Raw genomic sequence first — 23,867 nt, forward strand, 5'->3', positions numbered from 1 at the left:
CAGGTCTCATGCCACTGTCACATCATGGGCCACACAAAAGCCCATGTAAGGACTCTGTGCACCTTAGCACCAAAAAAACCCACCAGTTTTCTGATGCCTGTTACTAGTATCCATGGGGAGTTCCTGCTACCCAAGCTGACACAAAGCCCAAACTATTGTTGAGAGGGTAATTCAAAGTCTTGATTTTTTTTTTTAAACTCCCACTTCAGTGGCATATAAAAAAAAAATTAATTGAATTTTCTCAAAAAAAATTTCTTAGAGCAGCTGGAAGCTATGGCTACAGCTACGCCATGACGTTGTTCACTGCTAAACCCCCTCCAATTCACTGATGTGAAAAGTTAGGCAAGTACTTCCACCTCTGTTGTTCACAGCATGAGAGACACTTCACTGTCTTCCAGACTTAGCAGCTTAACAACTAAATGAAAAAAATATTTTTCACAGCTGAACAAATGTTGAGCATGTAAAAGGGCTGCAAGCTAGCTGGTGGGTAGGTACATGCGAGTAGCTGCACACCAGCAATAAAGGAAAATGCTCTCCCTGGTTTTGTACATCTCACGTTTCCACCATATGAAGCGTTCACTGGTCGGAACCCAGTTCCACCTCAGCATTCAAGAAAAATTGCAATGCTTTGGAACTGACAGGATAAAAGGCTAAAATCACCACCATTCCCACATCCTATCATTTTTCATGGTTTGTTAAAAAAGTGCTATAAAACAAAAAAAGTGGATCTGATTCTGGTCATTAGTCACTACCAAAGTCAGGGTAAATCTGTTGAAGTCAGACCAGCAATTTATGGCTAAAAGATGAGAATCAGTAACATCATCTGTGTGGTCCTCTTACAAACCACATCACAAAGTTACAGCTAACTCATTAACTTCTCCAGACTGAAAGCCTGAAGATTATTACCATCTTTTGCCATCGAAAACTATCTATTACCTTTTTATATCACCATGCATACCAAAATTTTCCTTCAAAGCTCTTAATATTTCTAACAATTAATCAGCTAAACCAATCCAAGAAATTGGGGCTTTGTTGCTACCCTACAATTCACATACCATACACTAGCCTAACTTTGTGCCAGCAGTTAAAGGGATATAAGAGGCTTAAGGAACTCCCTGCTGCTGCTGCTGCAAAAAAAATACCACTTCACAGGAACAGATCAAAAAAATACATTCATATAGTTTGCTCAATGCCAAAACTGAATATTCAGCTTTATGAAATTTAAAAAAACTGATGTACACCTGTAACACACTCCCCCTTCCAAAAAGGAAAAAAACCCAAAACCTTTAGCAATACAGAAAAACAAACAAAAAAACCACCAACAACCCAAAACAAAACAAAAACAACCCCTCTAACATTTTCCTATGCTTAAAAGGATATTTTGGAAATGCATATGAACGAGATTGAAGAAACGTTCTTATCTGAGTCATTTAGGCAACAGGTTACAGCTCTGTTGATTTCAATATTCTGCCCAAACATGCTGATAGAAGGTAAGCAAAAAGCACTTCCCACCCTGCTCAGCATAAAACAAAGGCATCAGCATCAACACTTCCTTTGGTAGATTAAGGAAAAGGGAAATGTAACAGGAGTTGTATAAAAGAAGTGACACGGGAAGCTGCAGATGTGGCTACAGCGACTGTCCCCAAGCTGGGTCACTCTCAGGACACCAGGCAGTGAATACCCCAGCATTCCCTTCAGAGCTGCATACAATAGATGAAATTAAACCAAAGTGTCCTGCAAGGAGGCAGCAGCAGAACATCAACAGTAAAGTGTTCACAGCATGGCATGAAATATTACCAATTTTGAAACAGAAAAAAAAAATATCAAAAAGTTTGAAGTTAATGTAACTTTGCCTTCAATGTTGCATAAGCAGAATTTTCCACTCCAATTACCGCCTGACTCAAACTGATTTCTTCAGAGTATTTTCATTTGTCAAAGCTTGATGCTTTAGAAAAACACCTGCCTGCAAGAAATTCAGAAATTCTGAATATCCAAGTGGCTGTCAACTCCTTGTCAGTGCAACTAATGGGAACTGACTGTGCTTCAAAGTTAGGACAATAAAGCCAAGTGACAAGCAATTTTTAATTTCACTGAAAGTATTGCCTTTATCTAACTTAAGAGTTACGATGATCATGTCCTAAACAACACTTTCTGTGCTATTGTTCTCACTGATGGCAGCTCAGGAAGAGCTGAGGAACTTCTGAGTAAAAACAGTTAACACAGCTCACTTCACCTCACTCATTCTTGGTTTTCCTTGTTTCCAAAATAAAAAGGCAGGTATATCATGTGAATCCCTTTCAACAGCAATATAAACTAATATTCTGGGATTTAAAATATTATTGGAGATGTGCAGAAATATTAGTAGCATTTTATATGCACTAATAATGTGCTTTTTGATTAACTGAGTATGTGCTTCAGGTAGGACGGGCTACTTTGTTAAAGCCTGTCAAACAGCAGATGTTTCCCCTAGACAAGAGATGAGTATTTTAACGAACATGAAAAGCCTCAACTGTTGTTGTGAAGATTCTGAAGTGGATAAAATGTGCTGATGAACTGTAAAAGTCAGATTTCACGTATGTGCTCTGTATTGTGTGATGGCAACACTGCATACATGCTAGTCTGGAATGTCTCAATTATGAAGAACTATGAACGCAAGACTATTTCTGCAGAAAAAACCCCCACTTTTCATGTTAGCATTAAGTACATACATAACAAACACACACTTCTATATATGTTGCTGTGCTCTGAATGCGACCATCTAGTTTATGTTCTCAGGAAATACACTGTGGCTTAGTAAGAGTTATGAGTACATGAAAAATTAAGCCTCTTTCCTGAGCTTTTTGGCTATGGCTGAAAGAACTATTTAATCCCCTTGTTAAAGAAAACCCTTAAGAATCAAACAGCAAGACTGACCATTTGTGTCTGCAGAATAATGGGAATATTTTTGGTGACATCTGTACTAATTATTATTCTTCGATTTTATTTGAAAGCTACCAAAAGCAAATCTTATTTTCAGTATCAAGATTATTACTGTCAACAGCCTGCTGCATTTCCTTCTGAAAATGTAATTAATACATGAGAAGTAATAATAAAAGGTGTGAGCATGTTAACGTTTTGAAAGTTTTGGTATTCAGAAGCACACTCCACCTTTTTTCAGTTGAAGCACTAACCCTGTCTGGCAGCAAAGAAAACCAAACATATATCAATACTAGCAAAGCAATCAGAGGTGATTCCACCAGGTTGTTCCTCCCCCCATCCGACTCCATAGCCTGTTCTGGGGATAGAAAACTCAGTTTGCTGCCACTTACTCATTCAAATCTACTACAAAATTTTAGTTCTGCAGCACCACTTACAGAGACTAAGACAGTAAAGCGAACAGAAAACAAAAACAAATAATCCCTTCTCCACCAAGCTTATACATTTATTCTTGAACAAAGCAACCACAGCTTCCTTCCCAGCTTTGCTGCACTCCACCCTGGCCTCCCGTCTCTCCCCTCTTGGCTCTTGTCTTGTCTCTTCTGTGAAAAGCAACCACTGCAATCAAGCCAAATCTTTCTGGGATGTCCACTGTTTCTTACAGACACAATGGCTCACCTACATACAACAAATTATAAGCGTGGGGATTTAGACCATAAGCTTTACAGGGACTGAAGCAAGTCTTCGTTTTCACATATAAGTAAGGGCAGATAATTCTTTGCTGTGTTTTCAAACTCTTATTCCTCTTTTCATCCTTAAAGGTATATTGCCTCAACCTCTTTGTAATGGGTTGTGTAACGGGTCTTTTGAAAGTCCAAATACATTTTACCACTTTGTTTCTCCTTGTCTGGTACTGCTTTGATAAACCAAAAACTTTTTAACCTACTATTGATAAGCAATTCCTTTGTAGAAGACGTAAGTTTAAAACTACGTTGGAATTTCAACTATTGAATTGTGAATTTGTAACTGGAGTGAGTTCGATCAAGATTATAAGTACAGAAATATCGGTATCAGTGTTCAAAAGTACCTATTTTTGCCCAGCACTCCAGCGTAGCTACTACTTTTAGCTAGACATGGTTTTGCTAAACCAGCTGGTTTAACACTTAGATTTTACTCTCTGAACAAAGTGATTTGTTACAACTTACTGGTTTGCTCTGGAACCGTTCCCTTTAGCACCTTTTTTTGCTGACAATGCTTCCTCATTAAACCAGCAAACAGCACATCCACAGCAGGTTCTTCAACAGATTTCATGGTGGAGGCTGATGTGGAGAAACCCCTGCAACCTCCTTGACAGCTCAGGCTTTGCGGTAAGACAGATGCTTCCCTAACCACTGCAAGAGCCTTTTCAGGAGAAGCTGGCTCCTGAAGGTGAAGGGAGGGATGGGTTGTGTATAATTCCCTTCTGAATAACATTACAGAGGAGATCAAGAATAAATCAAGCAGGTATACTAGATAAATCAATGCACTTCTGATTTGACATATCTAATTAAAACTGTAGATCAGCACAATGTGTAAGGTATTCCTATTGTTTTCTCTTCAAAAAAGTCCTTTTGCAATGCAGAATAAGGAGATGTTCTACTTTGTTTAAAATGAAACAGAACTGTTTTCTACAAAATAGCTTTTCTAAGTCATGCCTTTGGCTGTTCAGCAGCAAACTACACAAAGCATTCAACAAAAGCAGCCCTAACCCTGCAAATGGGTATACAAACGTACACGTATCTGAATCCAACCAAGTACACGTGACTACTAACCCTCTATCCCTCCACGGCATTGAGCTCTTCTTACGTATTGGTTTCTGCAAAAATTGATACTGTGAAGTACCATTTCAGAAACTGAACAACAACAACAATTTATACCAGCTGGTCACAGAAGGGCTTCCTACCAACAACACCTGACGTGGTATGGCCAGAAAGAATTAAAACAAAATCTAGTAGAAGTAGTGCAACAAATAATGGCAAAGAAAAATCTGCTAGAAAACACCAAACTTGCAATGTGGACAGTCAAATGCTAATCATGCAAGTTTTGGTCTTCACTGGGAAAGCCTGTAAAAACAGAAGAGATGGGTATTAGTTCTGATATGTTTATGCACACTTTTTTTCTCTAAAAAATCTCAACATGCTTACAGCTATTACATTGTTTATGCAGGTTCCTTAATTCAAGAGGGACATCTACTGCACAATCTTCGATACAAGAATGAGATGGAAGTAATGACCACACATGCCTTTTCTGCAGCCATCTGTCCAACACATACCCAAATGACCCATCTTGGAGGATCAACGTATCAGTCTGCCCTGCAAGATGCCAATTAAGGAGTAATGCAAGGTTTCAAATTATGAACATGAAAAAACATCTTTCCATATTGAGAAGGTGTGTAATATTACTAGGCTTAACATTCTGAAAAAAGCCATTATTGAAGTCACTGGGTTTTCTTCCTGTCTATGACAAAGCCTGCACTCATTGCACGATACTTTTAGATACTATCCACTTGACTGACACAAGGAATGTTTTAAGTACAGAGGAAAAAAAAAGGATGTTTTCCAGAGACAGAAGCTGCAACAGCCAGGCGTGTCACAGCTAATTTTTGTGTTAGGCAATGCCGAACTCCACACTAAGAATGACCAGTACTGAAATACGAGACTATGGTCCCATGAACAGAAGATTGCAGCTCTTCACCAAGGTGAACATTTTAACAATTGCAGGCATGGATTTACTGTTCAGCCCTTTCAAGAACTTCATGGAGGTCCCAGTGATGGCAGCCAGTGATGTTCTCATCCTGTGGTCCTGGAAAAGTAGCTGGGGATGGCAGAAACTGCAAGTTCCACAATGGATGCAAAAGTGAGGAGATGAGAAAAAGTTGTGACCAGCTCAGAAGTGCTACCGTAAGTCCACTGCTCCTTAACCCAATCCTGACATATACACACAGTTCCCAGGAGACAAATCAGCTGTGAAGTGGAATACAGTTTGCAAGGAGAAATACCAGTTGTGGTTTTGGGCTGGAAAATGGGAGGGTACCCAGTCCTCAACTGGCAAAACCCACTGTTGCCTGTTCCATATCCAACACAGAAAATCACTCCTTCAGAGACAACAAACTGCTCACATTTTAGTTCCATCACCGACTGATGCAAGATGAAAAAAGGGAGAAAGTGGTCTGCTCAGAATTTCTCAGAAAAGTCCTGAAATCCTGTGAAAATGGGGACTGGACTGTATCAACCCCCTCAAGAACCCACCTGAATCTCAGATTGATCTATTACAGATCAGAGGGGGAGAAATAATTCCACAAACCGAACAGACAAACCTCACCCAGGGAGCCATACTGATTTCCTAGGTACAAACGAACCCTTTGTGAGCAGTGGTACCCACCGCAAGGCACAGGTTTCCAGTAGTGCAGCTGATATCACCAGATAAATGCCAGATAAAACAGGGAAGTGCTTTCCTGTGGGCATTACTCAGTACATCATCTCTGGCAAGTACCCGAGAGTGACAACTCCCAGCTCCATAACAAACCCCTACCATCATAAATAACTCATCAAGGGCCAGAGAAATAAAACAAAATGTGTGCAGATTTCCAAGAGAATGCCTGTCTGCTGACCGGTAAAGCAATGATGAAGCTGTTCAGGTGAGATAGCAGCAAATGTAAAGCATTTTCCCACAAAAGTTTTACTGCTTCTTCTCTTCTATTAATTTTTGGTGATAGGTTCTTTTTGTAGAAAAGATGGAAAATGTTTATTAAGCTGTACATTACAACGCTCAAGTTTCCAGCAGTAACCAATGCCTAGCCTCTGATAAATCTTGGAGACCCATTAACCCGAGGCTGTGTACCCGCCCTCTCCAGTGCAAGTGGCTGCTGTTTTTTCCAGAGTCTGTACGGAACAGCACCGGTAACTGCCCCCTCTGGGGCTGCTTGACCAGCTGCCTCTTGTTCAGGGGGATGCAAGCTCTCTTCCAGTCCTCCAGTTTTCCAGTAAAACAAAATCTAAGAGAACTTTGTTTGCTGAAAAATGTGGCCAGCCCACAGCCTCAGAGCAATGAGTCTCTTAGCAGGTGTGCAAGGCAGTGTCACTGTTCTCTACCTGTTACTGAAGTCTTACAATATTTTCAGTTAGACAGTATGGTCTGTTCCCACAGCTTTTTCACTGAAAGGTAGATGAGGAACACTGAGTTATCAGCTGGTTGAGCCCTTGTGTTTTTATGGGCGCATAACTCATACTTCAAGAACTGACTCTTCAGAAAGATGTTTCCCTTCTCAACTTATAAAAAGATAGAGCTCTGAGTCATTAATAATTTGTAAATACAGTCTATTCTCGCAATGATGCCCAAGAAGACTCAAAATTTAGCAAGTGCTGGAAACTGTTACTAAATGACACTGGTAATAATGAAGCATATATGAACCATTATTGTATTTCTCTGAGCTGAATTTAAGAAACTCTTCCTAGAATGAGGGTAAGAAAAACAGCTGACAATCATCTTTCAGCACGCAACTGGTCACCTTCTCTCATGAATTTACACTATGAAAAAATTTCTTATCCCTTCCTTAATGCAAATAGTGCCATTATCACAAGAATCATCACACACAACTCTCAAAAGATTTATTTTTTTTAGCATCTTTGAGTAAAATAAGAGTATTGGCACAGCAATTGAGAAATTTCTGGAAGCAAAATTATCTGTGAGCACCTGCAAAGCCAGCATCATTACAACTGGAGAAGCTAAATGTGGATGGACAATACCAGAAAACAAGCTGAAAATTCATGTACAGCCAGCACCATTGGCATAAACATTCCCATCACTTCAGGTCTTGTGACAAAGCCACAACCTAGCACCAACAGGCCAGTTCTGCTAAAGTGGATTCAAACAAGTGACAAGACCCCCAACAAGGCGTCCTGTCTACTTGGCTCAGGAGAACCAGTATCAGCAGTGGTGACAGGTGAGTATGTCCTTCCTTTCAGTGTCTGCTGTTCACATCCCCTGCACCTTCCCCATCTTCGTGAACCCATCAACGTTGTGAGATCATTCATCCTCCCTGGAAGAATGCGTGAACATCAGAGGGCTCCATCTTCCAGCTGTACTAGCACAGCCCCTGTCCAGCCACTACCGGCACCAGGGGAGCAGAAGACAACATCTGCTGAAGAGCCTAGGAGAAACTGAAATGACATCTCTTCTCCGCACCCCAGGCACCTGCCATAAATTTGATCAGACTGTTGACGAGTAGGTTCTGCTGAAGCCTTCATCCCTGGGCTGAGCTGCAGGCAGCAGACCTGCTGTCCCACCACAGGCACACCAATGTCCCATCGGACAGAGAACTCGACATCTGGTGTTTCTGTCACTGAGCCTCACAATGAATCCCACGACGTGGGACATAATGCCAACTGCACAAAGTAAAATGGAAAATCAAGAAACGAGGAGATTAACTGACTGTGAACTACCAGTTTTAAAGGACAAGTGAGGTCAGGCCTTTGGAGAAATTAAGTGCTCTGGCTCATGCTGCAGCTGGAGAAGGAATCAGCTTACCCCAGGAGTTACTCCTCCTCCTGAAGCATCACTGTTGGATGTGGTAGCTCCAGGTTTGCCTCATTCATCACTGCTGACCAGGAAGTTCTTCAGTCCCAGTGGACTGGCACAAGCCCAAACGTAGCAGAGTAAGGAGAAAAATTTATTTTCTTCCACAAGCAGACAGCTTGGTAGAAATCCCATGTATATTCCCTGATAATTAGAGCTGTCTCAAATGTAAGTGGGCTCGCAGAGGAGATGCTTTCTTTGCACCACCATACTTCATTTTCCCTAGCTATGTGTGTCTCAGTGGTTTCTCCACCTGGGATAATCCCTTCAAGGAGGACTGTTAAACAGAATGGAAATTACTTTGAAACTCAAGGTAATTTGGTCAAATCTGCTAAAAAGTGTTGCAGCACCCTCCTCACTAATCACATTCCCTACCCTGTTCCCTTCATTTTTATTTCAGAGGGAAACTGAGCAAAGATTGCCTATAAGGAAAACCTAGAGTCACAGAGGGAGAAAGGTCTACTCTTAGTTCTGGAGATAATACTAGAAAGGAGGATACTATTCTTCATTAACTGCTAAATAACGAACAGTATGCAAAATACCTCCAGAGCAAATTTTATCATCAGATTATTCATCTTTCTTATGAAAAAAAGTTACCAACAGGCTACCTTATCTCATGGGAACATGACGCTGATTACTGGTCCCAGTCTTTACTTACAGAATTTCCCACAACTGCTTACAGAATTATTACCTCTAACTGAAAGGTAATTTAAAAAATATACTAAAAGTGTAAAGGGCCTTGATGAGTTCGATTAGCAAGTAACACTTTAAAATCTATTTCAAGTGTAAAATAAAACCCTAGAAAACATTAATTAAAGGGCGTTTTTCATGACCCCTCACCCGTTTTTCAACCGCTTATTTTCAGTTAGGAGGTTGCCCAGCGCTGCTTCCATCTACTCAGCGCTGGTGAGGCCACAGCTGGAGTGCTGAGGATGCCCAGCACCAGAGAGATGGAGACGTACTGCAGCAAGCCCAGCAATGTGCCACAAAGATGATGAAGGAAGGGATCAGAGCATCAGTTGTCTGAGGACAGGCTGAGGGAGCTGGGACCGCTCTGCCTGGCGGAGTTCCCTGTGCCAAGAGGGGAGTCCCACCTGTCTGTGCAATACCAGCCAGGCTCTTAGTGGTGCCCCATGACAGAAGAGGCATAAAGGATATTTCACTTTAAACATGAGGAAAAAATATGTTTTCCTGTGTGAGGGTAGTCAAACACTGGAGCAGGTTGCCCACACAGTATCTCTGAAGATACTAAAAACCTGCTAGAGATGACAGCTCAGAGCAAGAGGTTCAACTGAGCTATGTCCAGAGGTCCCTGCAAACCTATCAGCTATTCTGTGATTCCCTGTTGCTTTGAAATATAATAAATAACGTACGTGCTGACCTGAGCTACCTTTCATCCAAGGGTTGTTTTGCTTTCCAATTCTGGTTGCACTGGTTTGGCAGTGCTCACAACTACCATCCCCTCCATCCATTAAGAGTAGATCAGGTCCAAGATACCAAGATGTGCACAAACTCTGAATGCTTCAAAACAAACCCATATATATGCCTTGCATTTATCCTGCAGTGCTCACATATGTTGTAACTTAAACCCTTCCCCTGCACATTACAGTCTTTTCTGCAAAGAAAACCATTATTTTCAAAGGTACACAAAGACATACTGTGTATGGCTATATAAACATGAAATTGCTTCCTGTATGCACTTAAAAGTGCATTTACCTGCACTCTGCAAAATCCCAAGAGTATAATATTTTCCAAAAATTAAAAAAAATAATCACTTATTTAAGCACAGTAAGTTAAAATCACCATGAAACTAATTAGAACTGACTTTCATCTGTGCAGAATTGTTCAGTTCTCAGGCCAAGCAGAAAGAATGAGCACTCCTGTGCCATTTTGGTCTTAAGAAAATTATTGTAAGTTACATGGGCTGTCTGAATACATTTGTGCAAGTACACACGCACTTGCACTTACGAACATGTGATGCACACACAAAGTAAATGGGGAAATGAAAGCAGTCTGTAAGGGGATGAAACACACTGAAAATACAAAATCACATATTTTTTTTCTGTCCAACATAAACCTTAAATCCCTCAAACGATCATATTTTGAAGCATTACAATCATGTCCACATTTTTCCAAAGGCTAAGTCTCAGGCAGATCACAGATTCACAGGATAGTTTGGGTTGGAAGGGACCTCAAAGACCACCCAGTCCCACCCCCCTCCCCCCAGCCCAGGCTGCTCCCAGCCCCGTCCAGCCTGGCCTTGAGCCCTGCCAGGGATGGGGCACCCACAGCTGCTCTGGGCAGCCTGGGCCAGTGCCTCGCCACCCTCACAGGGGAGAATTTCTGCTTAACATCTCATCTAAATCTCCTCTCTGTCAACGTAAAGCCGTTCCCGTTGTCCTATCCTACATGCCCGTGTAAAACGTCCCTCTCACCTTTCTTGTCGGCGCCTCCAGGTACTGGAAGGTGCTCTAAGGTCTCCCCGGAGCCTTCTCTCCTCCAGGCTTAACAGCCCCATGATGCAGCGCTGTTAAAAGATCTGACAGCTAGCACTTCTCTCATCTCTAGAGAAATCTGCCATATCACGCACGAAAATCCTCTAACTTGCCTGAAGAGTGCAGAATTACACTGCAAGTTATGTCAAACATGGCACATGAAGGATAACTCACTTGGGAACTAGAGACAGGTGTCACATACATATCAAAGATGATCTGTGAACAATTAGCTGTCTCCATTTCAAAATGAGATAAATACCTGAAGTCAACATATATGCCATATACATCATTCCCTTGAACAAAAATAATCTCCAGTCAGTGTATTTAAAAGTACGCTGCCCACATTTTCATGAGACCCATACTAAAATAATCCTAACTCAATTTTCCCCATTAATAACCATAATTATTAACCATAATAACAATAATAAGTATATACACAAATATGTACACACTTTATATAACCTAGATTTTTCAGAAGTTGTTTTAGATTCAAATGATACAACAAAGTTGTATTTTACATTTTGGGAAATATAACTATCAGAACAATGCATCTGAATTATTTCGATTCAATTTTAAAGCAAATACAACGATAGTGTCACTACCAGTAAAACAACACTAACCTGCTTCTAAGAGGAACTTCCTTAGTGCTTGCTGTACTCAGGGTTCAAAAAACCAATGCTATAGGATAAGAGTGGTCTGTACATACAAATGGCAAAAATATTTTAAAACTACGATTCCAGTCAAAGCTAGATTTAACTTGACCATGTGCTGCCTAGATATTTAGATATGTTCAGTTGCCACTAAGGAATGGCAGCGTGTTAATGCCACAAACCCCATAAAAACCTACAAGCCACTCAGCAGAAGACGGGTATCCGAGAGCAATTTAAAAGGAAGAATGATGGACTTCAAACTACCAATCCCACAAGTAATTAAGTACAGATTCTTCTGTTAATATGAGAAAATAGCGAAAGATTGAGAGCAGTGAGCTTCCAGAAAATCTCATGTATTCTCAACTACTGCAGGTATCAATCTACCTGCAAGCAATCCTTCCCTCTGTGTGACTTCATGCACCCTAAACTGAAGAAACAGTTTTCCTCTTTCTGTATTACCCACTTCGGGCATGCAGTTTCCATCAAAACCAAACATTTATTTATTTCCAAAACAGAGTTATAAATTACCTACATTTTAAAGCAGGGTGCATATAATGCTACATCAGAGCATGTCAGACCTTATAAAAAAAACCTGAATTCCTACCTTACCAGGTCCAAATTGAGAAGTTCCTCCAGCTTGCACCTATCTCAAATAGTATTACAGGAGTGAGTTAAACATCTTTTGCTTCATACAGGTACCTGCAAATCTTGAATTAGCCTTTCTAGCTGGCAACTGCTTAGGAACACTGCTCACCTCCAGCTAGTAGCAACAGCTCTGTGCAAGTATCATTTGACTGCTGCTGTGAACTGCAGCTATTCAGAACGAAAGTAAGATAAGTCTTGATACGTGAATGTTTCAACACATATTCAGAGGAAATGACTCAACTATCTCCACATCTTTAAACACTGAAAGCTGCTTCCTTCCCCCTCCTCCACTGCCGAAGATGGTGTAAACTGAAGGGTTCGGTAGTTTATTTATTAAATACTGGTATGAAAAAAATATTAAAGCTCAACTGGTGAACTAAGTCATAGATCATCCCTATACTGACTTTTTTTTCCAAGTAATATACCTTGAGCGGAGAAATACTAAACTTAAATATTTGTTTTAATAAATGCATGTGTAAGTGTTCCATGAAAATAAAAGAGAAAACATACTTTCTATCCTAGTGTATTAATTGTGAAGATATTTTGAGAAAATGTACTTTCTATCCTAGCCTATAAATTCTGAAGATATTTTGAGATTTAAAAGCAGTATTCAGACACCACCTGATTAATCGTATAAAATTTCAGAAAAATTCCCTCTTGGCCATTACAGAAAAATCAGAATCTGATCAAGGAGGAATTGAGATAAGAAAGAAGTGATAAAAATGCAGATTTTATCCAACTGAATTTCAACATGCATTCAGTTATAACTGAACTGGTTTTCCAAAACTGGATATGCATTGTTACTTATCTGGCATTAAAGCCTGTCCAGTCTTATATACCTTCGGTATGACACTTGATTTCTTTCTTTAATCTCTACCCTCTGAAGAAAATGTTGTTTTAATTTAGCTTGAACCTTGAATGCAGAAAAAGAAACAGCTCTCCTTAAAATCTCTACACGTCTTTTGCGTATTTGCAGTAATTTCTCTCCCCTTAACATCCTTCTGGATCAGACTGCTTCAGACCTATGTGTTCTCAGTCTTCTGGGGTTTGGTTTCTCTGCAGTAAATCTAATATTCCACAGTAGATGAGAAACGAGCACCATTTGGAAACGTGGATACTCTCTTCCCATTCCTCTCCATTCCACAAGGACACCCCTGGATGCTTGGGACCCCCTCTCAGATTGGTGCAGTTCACCTGGAAATATGCAAGCTTAAATGTAAATCCAAGGGGTGTGATTTGAAATACTGATTTTAAACCTTACGGATAATCAGAAAGCACACAGCAGACTGCAACCAAGTGGGCAAACCACTTTTCTCCGGGAGTCATATTTTAAACATTGAAATAACTGATTTAATATATATCATTAACGGCTGTAATGGAACACTGTTAAGAAATCCAGATTCTTCCTGCAACAGCACCTTGCTGCAAAGCAGAAGAGTTTGGTGGAATTAGTTATATCACACCGTAGACAACTTGCGCACCAGACTTGCCCAGAATGTTCCACTTTGGTCTTAATTTTAGCTTAGTTTATCACTTCATGATGGTGGAGTTAAATATGCTTTTGGCATTCACTTCAGAACAAAAGCATAAAAATCATTCCTAAAGAAAAAAACAGCGCATATCAGAATCACTTGCCTAAGGAAGGAGACTGTGACTACAGGTTCTGATAGACCTGGATGAGATGTGATACACTGAAATAATAGAAATCATAGGGAATGGGTCCAGAAGAAACCTCAACAAGTCATCGCTCCCATGGCATGAAGAAAGACGGTATGTGTGACAAATATATGACACACGTGTGACCGCATGTATGACACTACCAAAATCTGCATGCCAACAGATAAAGACAACTTACATTTTGGCAGAGTCCTCCTCATCACCAGCACCCAGAAGCAACTTAGAACAGATTAATAAGGAGTAAAGCATCTCCTTTTCCTACTACAAGAGAGATTTTGCAGCAAAGTTTTATTTTAAAAAATGATAGTGAGTGATGTTTTATTATTAAGGATCTATGTAGCTTTTGTGGCTTCAGATACACACACCTGCCCTTGCCCATATCATTTAATGCCTCATTTTCTACCACTGGAAGCAGCGTAATAATTCCCCCTTACTTTGCAGATGAACAGCAGAGCTCCCTGGTATTGCAGTGAGAAGGTCACGAAAGGAATAGTAACATTTGTTATCTCCCTGACTGCAGCTCTGGAGAACAATGAATTCATTTTTAAGTAGCACGTATGTTGCTGTTCTCATTTAACAGTAATTTCAAAAGTACCTCATGTATTTTCCATAGAGGAAAAACAAGCAATGGAGGACAAAACACTACAGAATGAAGAAATTTCAAGGCACATGTTTTTTAAAGTAACGCCATCTATCACTGCTGTCTGCCTTCAAAGCTGTAAACCCCAACTGCTCCAAACTAATAAATACTATAAGACAGGTTAATACAAATGTTCAAAACCCATCTGGGAAGAGCTCCTTGCAGAAGTAGCTTGAAAGATTGTAAAACAGCCATCACTTTGCACAATGGTAAGAGAGAGCGTACTTTGCTACTCTAGACCCCAACAACATGCTGAAACAGGGATGCTGCTGATGGGGACCCATCCCCACAAGCCCCTTAGACTTGTGGATAAAACAGGGAGATGGACATCACTAAATTTCCCATCAGGTGCACTCTTGGGAAAGTATCCTCTGTTTGACTGATGCCTTCTGAACCCACCATTATCTGGCCAGTCCCAACAGCAGCTCTCCCGAGTCCTCACACTGAGGGCTTCCCCCAAAGCCACTGATGACTTCTCTTCCATGCCAGCAAAGGGACCAAGGAAATTAGTATGGACTGAGAAACGCTGCCCACAGTGCTCAAGCGAATGCTGGGATGAACAGGTATGGTACCGAGTACATCTCACTACAGCATACACACAACAGAGTGCATGCATCTCCCACAGTGGTGGGAGAAATTCTTTTTTTGGTCTCCTTTTTTGCATTTTCAAAATGTGCCTCTCTCCTTAGTTTCTAAGGCACATGATGATGTATTGTTACACTAACAAATGTTTTGCAAATTAGTTTTTTTAAACCCTTTTACAGCAGATGAGAAATCAGTAATTTGGAAGGTAAAATAGGTCTCACAGCTCTCTGCTATGAGAAATTAAACAGCAGACAACGGAACCATGACACTGAGTAAAGTGCTTTTAAACTGCATTTTCTGCTGAAGCTCACATGCCAATAAACACACACAACAGAAACACTTCCTACAGAATCTATGTGCACATTCCAGTTAGATGACTGCTTTTGAAACCATCATCCAAAAAAGTTCTTTAGTCATGTTAAGAAATAATGAACTCTGATTAACTACACCCTAATCACACATTGGAGTAAAGCACTGTACATCCACCTGAAAGAGTGGAACAACGTATTTCAGCTGTTACACTCAGGTGACAGCAGCGCTGTTTTTCTTCAGAAAACTCAACAGCCGGACCAGTGCTCCTTCCTTCCATCAGTCTGTGGGGCCTTAATTTCATCACCGAGAGACAGAGCAGCAACCATAACCATTGGTGACAACAGTTAACTACAAATAATGGTACCAAAACTATGGTGCAGCTAGTGTGAATAATTCAGGTGAGTTAAATCTACTAATGCCAATTTCCCTGCACCTTGATTAATGCCTCTGTTTTTCTCTGCCTACTGACAGCACACTTCAGACAAAATTTCTTATTAATTACTCTGCCCACATGAATTATTTCTGCAGACGGAATAAAATACTTTACTAGGATCTTGAGTTTCCTACCAAAAAACATAAAAAAAATAAATAACAATTTCACTGGTATGAGGGCTTTTAGAGGCCTCCAGCCTTACTCTACAGACCAGTGGAGAGTCAGTTGCTGCCAGATGGAAAGAAAATGGAAGCCAGCTACTCCTGGAACGTGTTGAAGCCTTCACAATGACTACTCTAGTCCTGCCCACAGTGAGCACACTTCTCCAAAAAGCAGCATGAGAGCGCATCCTCCAGGACAAGACCAGGCTTTTCATGCCTCTCTGCCTGTTTTACAAAAGACAGGTGACAAGGATGAAGATGTACTTGATACAAATCAGGACAAAAGTTTCAAACACAAGGACCACAACTGTCTTTCCAAGAACGTCTCCACAGACCCTCGTAGGGGAGATTTCTCTAGAGACAGAGAGCAGCAAGTCTGGAAGAGACTTGGAAAAGATCTCTGAATTTCCCAAGGAAGACACTATCTACCAAATAGCCTGCTAGAATTGAGTCATCTGCTGTCCATCCCATCCCTTACGCTTTCATTCTATTAGCCAACAGAGACTAAAAACATTTCTTGCAATATGTTGTTCATAAAAGAATAGCCTGAGGTGGGGATATTGGAGAGGCTGTTAAATCAGTATTTGAGAGAGGAAAACACAAATACACAATATTTAGACCAGCAAGAGTTCTAGAAGGCCTGGATCAGCTGCTGTCGATGGGCACTCACTCTGGCACCCTGTCCTGTGCCACCACATTAGGCAGAAAGCATGGCTTCCTTCGAGTTCTGCAGCAAGCCCACTCACCTGTAGAACCAGCAGCCTACACAACAGCCAGCTGTCGATAAATCTTTAAAAATCAGGAAGATTATATGGTCATATGCTTGTATAGAGACACGTGGAAGAATTAAAAATACAAAGCAGAAAACCAGATGGGGGTGGGGTGATTTATTTTTCTGCAATTTACATTAATAGTGCAGTTTATGCCAGTTATTCAATCCTCTGTGTTACATAAACACTGAAAAGTTTGGGGAATTCCACAGGAATACGGCAGTTCTGCTCACCTGCTATTGGTACCTAGTGGCATCTACTTGTACTTCGCACATCTGAAAAAAAAGTCTATTTGCATGCCAGACACACCAAAGCTGGTAAGTGCTAAATGAGACCATCGAAGTCAAGCTGATAGTGTGCCACAATGAGAAGACTGGCTCGCTGTGTGAAGGGAGGGAGCAGCTGCTGTCCATCTCCACACCAACAAGGCTTTTGGTGCCATCTCCTATAATATCCTCATCAATGAGCTGGCAAAGCACCAACGGTTTCAGTGGACAAAATGGTAGGATGAAGATAGGCTATACCACCACGCTTAGAGTGGTGCGACCAGCAGCACAAGATCCAGCTGGAGGCCAGTCACTAGCGGCGTACCCTGAGGAGCAATACTGGGGCCACTACGCTTAGCATCGCTTTTAATCACCTGAAAGGTGGGGCACAGTGTGCCCTCATCATACACCGGTGATGCAAACTCAGGAGGAGCAGCCAACACACCAGACAGTCACACTGCCATCCAGAGGGACCTAGACAGGCTGGAGAAATGAGGAAGTGCCATGTCCTGCCCCAGGAAGGAGCTCCATCATACACCAGTAAACAATAAACACTGGGGGCTGACCAGCTGGAAAGCAGCTCTGCAGCGAAGGTCCTGGTGGAAACCAAGCTGACCATGAGGCAGCAACCCGTCCTTGCAGCAAAGCAGACCAACAGCCTCCTGGGCTGCAGGAGGCAAAGCACTGTTGAGGGAGGTGATCCATCCCCTCTGCTCAGCACTGCTAAGGCCACATCTGTAGTGCTGTGTTATGGGCTCCCCAGTACATTAAAAAACCCTATGACATGGAGTTACTGTATTAAGTGCAGCAAGAGACCAGAAAGATGATCAATGGATTGGAGTGTTTGTCATACAAGAGAGGCTGAGAGCTGGAACTGCTCCACCTGGAGAAGAAAAGGCTTGGGGAATCTCATGCATGGGTATAAATACCAGATGCGGTGAGTAAGGAAGATGGAGTCAGGCTCTTCTCAACAGAATCCACTCTCAAGACAAGGGGCAACATGCACAAACTGGAATATAGAAAACTCCATTTGAACACAAGGAAAAAAAATTTTTGCTGTGAGGGTGGTCAAACACTGGACCAGGTTGCCCAGAGAGGTTATGAAGTCTCCATCCTTGCAGACACTCAAAACCCAACTGGACATAGTCATGGGCAACCAGCTCTAGCTGACCCTGCTTTGAGAAGGTTGGACAAAATGATCTCAAGGGATCCCTGCCAACCTCAGCCACTTGGTGCTTCTGTGAAAACCTTTGCTTTTTATATGATAACATAAAAAGCAAAGAACTGTTTGGGGATGCACTGATTACAAAGCCATTTTTTCAAGACATGTCAAGCTAACAGCCCTCCTACGTTTGCTGATGAAGTAATTATTGGCACTAAATTTTAACTTAAAGAACCATATAATAAAGGTCATTTCAAAAAATCCCCAACACTAGGTCCAGGGAAAATGCATATTAAGAAAAAAATAACAAATGTCTATTACTATTTTATTACAAGCTACTCAAATATTGGTTTGTTTTCCTATTCTCTAAGGTGTATAGAGACGGTTTTGCATACAGATGGGTACAGTAACACAAACAGTATGTACAAAAATGTAACAAACTAGATGATTACTTAACACATTAGTTTTCCAAGCACTTTAAGCATTTAGCAACCGCTTTGAGAAAAATGACAAGATAATGCATTTTCTTGCTGTGTAAGGTATTCTATGAAATTTCTCATTTCAGCTGAACAGATGAAATGCCCATCGGTATCATTAACATACACGTTGTTCTATCACTAATCACAACTCATATTCAGAGCTTAAAGGTTTGCTCACAAACCATGCGCAGTGGAGGCCATGCATGCCACTAGCCTCTGCTGTGAATCTGCACAATGATTTAGAAATTTGCTTATTTGCTTTGTTTTACTTGTGATTGTGTTTCTGAAGCAGCTTGTTCACTTTAAAGGTATAAATGATCAAATGATAGGTGGGTTTAAGGAAAAGGGCAGGTTCTGGATTTCGTAATCTGAAAAAAATTACACCTGCTACAGTGTAAGGTTAGCCCACCATAGTCTGTTATAAATAGTTTTAATGCAAAACCTGACCTTGGTTGCTCAAGAAAGATGACCATTTTTATTATTGGCCTATTTGCTGTTTGACTTAGACTGTATTCTGTTTTAGACCTCACCATTATTTATCATATAGTGTGCCTTAAGTGTTTGAGGAGAACTGATAAGTACGATTTCATAAATTAGAAAGTTTTGTCCTTGGAACACCAAATTACATGCGATATTGTATTTTTTTTTTAATTTAGCAAAAGGATAGCATCTATGACAAATCAATACAGTCAAACACTGTCAAAAATAACTTATTAAACTGAAATCACCATGCCCTCTTTTTAATCCTCAGCAGTTATTATTGTAGATTTCTAAATTTCCTTTATCTGATTAGCGTACATATGCTAACCTCTGAAAAGTCACCCTGGGATGACATCTGCCTTTTGCCACACTATGAGAAAGTCAAGCTAACAGCAACCATATGCTTCCACTGCTTACAGAAAGGGAAGCAAATAAGTAGAACCTATAGAGAAAGCTGTCTCCACAGTAGACTTGTGCGTAGAATCAGATAGAAATGTAATTTCTCTCCCTCCCACCAGACCTAACCTTTTGTTAATTTCAGGTAACTGAACATGTATGCAGTTGACAGAAGAGAGAAGGGGATAAAGCAACTGCATGTTCCTCCTGAAGTGCAAAATTGTATTTTGCTTGAACTAGAAAATACATAACCTACACCAACATAAACACTTTACAGGCAGATGCACTCTAGAAAGTCACCATGTCCCAAGCCACCCAAAACCAGTGTGCTGAAACACCTCCTTTTCCTTCAAAAAGAGAGCACTTCTTCCTTTGAAGCACTGCTGAACCATGCAAATGCAATATGCGTTTTGATGTATTTAAAAAGGGAATGGTAAGAGCTGATGGAGTTCTACTTATTTATGTACCTTTTTAAGAGCACATTTACTTTCTCTCAATTAGGAATTTAGTCTCATGGCTCATGCATAATGGAAGATCATGTCTATAGCATTTATACCAACTCCTGGAAACACTTCTCCAGGCCTTTCTAGATTACATATATTGAAACCCATTCTAGAACTTCATTAAAAAATCACCTTTCATTCATGTCTGTGAGACAACTGAATACAACTTCAGGTGACCCTGGTCACACCATTGCCTTGCTGTATAAACCAGGCAAACTGCTCAGGTATGCCTACACACAGTGCAACACCACACAAAAATCCCTAGCCAGCCATGAACAACCTGGCTCCAAAATAAGGAGCTCAGAGTTGGGCGCTCATGAGGAACAGGATGCTAACACACACATAAATGCCCCAGGGACCCTAAAATGTTATTTTTCTGCATTGCTCTGATGATCTGTGAAGCTCTATAGTGACATGTAAACGGGAGGAGGTAATTCAGGACAATCCTTATGCTTTTTATATTTGCCCACAAACACACTCTTAAGCCTCTGTCACAGTCCCCAGGCAAACCAGGTTAATACCTCTTTTCACATCTTCACACAAATGGGATAAGGCAATTCTTATCAGCTGAAAGATCTGGTAGCGCTGCTGGTAGAATTCACTTCCTTTTTTTTTTTTTCCTGCCCTCTGGCTTGGAACACTTTTATCATGACATACTTGATATGTTTCTTGTAACTTCCTTTGGATAGATCTCATCTGTGTATTTCTTTTGCCTATCCTAACATCTTTCAAATCATGAGAATTCTTGGGGGAAGAAAATCTATTTTGATAGCAGCATGGCAGCCAAATTTACCATAGATCTTAACAGTTGTTTCAGTTATTGCATGGAAATTACATCTTTCATCCCCTAATTCAAGGGCTGTCTAACTTTTTGCAGGTAGATTTGACAGTCAGACCCACAGGTTTTCATCTGGTAGCACAAGCCACAGGATTTTGCCCTGAAGAACTCAAAAAGTCAGTTTGCCCTTAGTAAACTAAGTGGAAACAGCTAACAAGGAACAACACAAACTCAGATTAAATCCTTACTCTCTCCATTTAAGAAGTACATACTTCATTTGAAATTTCTGGTACAGCTCCTGTCACCTGTAAAATACATGTCTCAGCTCAGTAGAGTAAAAACCTACCCAGTGATTACACAATAAAGAGTTGTTGAAACGCTTATGTAAAAGGAACTCCCAGTAAAGAATAAACCCTACTGCAAGCACTCATTTAAGTTTATTAATGTCATTATATTTCCCCAAATGAGAGATGAACATCTCTTAGTACAAATTCTGGGTCTATAAACACAATCCTGATTCACTGTTTTAAAAATCACAATTTTTAAATGCATCAAAACTTTGTAACCCAACTGGAACTTTCAGTATGTGATGCATGAAGGTAGGGTTCACATCTGTGTAGAGAACCTCACGATGCAAAATGTTTAAAATGTACACACACAGGCTTGCAACTCTGCTGGTATTATTGCCAAAGGCTTTGTTAACGAAGCGTGGGACACCGGAGTTGTTGGTGATGGTTACAAAAGTTACAGTGAGCCAGCAGGGAGCAGCTGGGTCTGACTCAGTGACATGCTTATCTCACAAAGCAGAAGTCTCAAATCAACTGAGTGACACCCAGGGTGCGGCGGGGTTCTCACAGCCCAGTGTTGCTTCAGTAAAAGCCAGAAAGACCTCTGTATACCTCTGTAAAGTCCCCCACTCCGTGCTGAACCGTCAGGTCCCACTGGCCTTCCAGAACTGACAATCCTTGCCAAGAGCCAACTGGCACACAAGTGACTTAGTCCCACCTTGCTGTGACTATAAATCCAACATTTAGAATCTTCCATTCTGAGGATGAGAACTCCAGCTACCAGACGGGCAGATGGACCTGGACCTCCCTCCTCCCCAGACAGGGATGGCTCTTTGGTTAAGACTCGCATCTCTGACTATATCGGATGTTACCCAGCTAAGTGTTGTTAATAAAAAGTGCTGAACACTTAAGCTTGATTTTTGCAGAAAGTGCATTTATCAACAGCAATTGCAAATTCGTTGTATCTGTTGCCTTCATAAATTATTTATCTTTTCAACTCTGCAGAACTGCTCCAGCAAAAGCCCTTGAGAGGGCTCTGACAGGCAAACATTGACTCTGATGAGTGGCTGTGTACATATAATCCTTTAGACCTAAACTTTTGACCAAGTCTGAGAGTAGGACTGGATCTAGCCACACTGGACTTCTCTCTGAGAAAGAGTTTAGAAAGCAGGGGGACCCTTTCTGAACCTCCTGACTCAATGGGAGAGCTTTTCACTGCTGGCCACAAATCAGACTCATACCTACAACGTTGTGGTAAATTGGGTCTATGGACAGGATTGCCATGGATAAAGTGCTACAAAAAATATAAGCATGCACCATCCCAAGTGGGAACAAAATGGCCCCAAAAATATTGGAAAGATGAGGACAAAGTGGCAGAGTGAATAGAACAATGTAGGAGTCAACAAAAGATTAAAAAAAGGTAAAGGCAAAGGTATTGTTTGTCCAGTGCTGGGGGCTTGCTTATCTTGTGCACAAAAGGAAATTAAAAAGTCCCCTCCACCCAAATGAGAAAAGCAGCAAATGTAGAATATGCTGCTTTGAACTCAGAAAAGGGAGTATTAAAGGCATCATTGATCTCTGAAAGAAACCACGAAAAGCTGGGGATATAAGTAGATACCGTCATGAGTGAAAACCAAAACTTAAAACCTGAAAATAGGGAACTTAAAATGCTATTAGCCTCAGCTGAAAGGTGAGGGCAAAAAAAACTTCAGAAAAAGTTTAACCTGTTATTAAATGAAATGCTGTCCTCAGTCTTCACTAAACAAGTCCAGAAATTAATACACTGTGCAGATTCTGAGACATGGGATGGAGACATCTGGTATGATGATGATAACGATGAACCGCTGGAAAGTTCTCATTACAATCCTACCCCAGAACCCATGTCTATACAACTGTTGACCAAAAATTACACCACAAGTGAGGGAGATGACAAGGTCTGTACCACTGTACGTACCATCCTGCAGCCTGCTGCTGAATTAACAAAGTTACAGGAAACGTATTCCTGGCATCCAGAGGAATCCAAGGCAGAATATGTGTGGCAGGTCTCCCTTATGGGGGGAGCCCAAATCTTATTAAGGAAGAAGCAGGAAACTATCGGGGCCCTGGAATATTTTTAACCACCACACCTGGTGATCACAACAATTCATCGACCACAGGAGTTGACACACACATTGACCCACAAGAGCAAGGTGACCTTCTTGTTACCAAGACATCCGAGTTCTCCGATTTGGCCGTGTCTGTGCAAAAGGCAGCCTGCATATGAGCAATGCATGAAAGAAACGCATTAAAGAAACCCTTAGTACTAGCTCCTATTGATCCAGCAAGACTAACTCCTCTAATTTGTGGTCTCCCAGATAGTTTGAAAACTTATGTAGCCAATGCTCAGGATCGTATGCACACCAGCCGCATTATGAAGGCTGCTGCACAGACCCCATGGGAGCAGACCCATGTAACCACCTGGAGCTTGTGTAAGAGGCAGTGAATTACGGGCGCTGCATGGGCTGGGTTGGCCCCAACACTGGGAAACCACCAGAACCCCCGCAACGGATTTGCCAGGTCCACACCACTAAGCCTAAACCAGAGATCAAACCAAACACTGATAAAGAAAGTAAAAGCCTT

General features: G+C 41.1%; 1 protein-coding gene across 9 annotated transcripts in view; it reads right to left on the reverse strand.

Annotated features, from left to right (window-relative positions):
- MCTP1 (multiple C2 and transmembrane domain containing 1) overlaps window positions 1–23,867 on the reverse strand; it is a 277,869-nt gene that overhangs the window by 177,277 nt on the left and 76,725 nt on the right. Inside the window, exon 1 of one of the 9 annotated variants that reach the window (XM_055791721.1) lies at window positions 12,429–12,485. The exons of 4 other annotated variants lie outside the window; for them this stretch is intronic. The gene's annotated coding sequence lies outside the window, so the exon portion shown is untranslated. Of the gene's footprint in view, window positions 1–10,964; window positions 11,059–12,278; window positions 12,486–23,867 lie in introns of those variants that run through there. 4 more of the 9 variants (XM_055791719.1, XM_055791718.1, XM_055791717.1 and 1 more) reach the window with 4 other exon arrangements.

This window comes from Falco peregrinus, chromosome Z (assembly GCF_023634155.1).
Source record: "Falco peregrinus isolate bFalPer1 chromosome Z, bFalPer1.pri, whole genome shotgun sequence".
In the NCBI taxonomy this organism is placed as follows: Eukaryota; Metazoa; Chordata; class Aves; order Falconiformes; family Falconidae; genus Falco; species Falco peregrinus.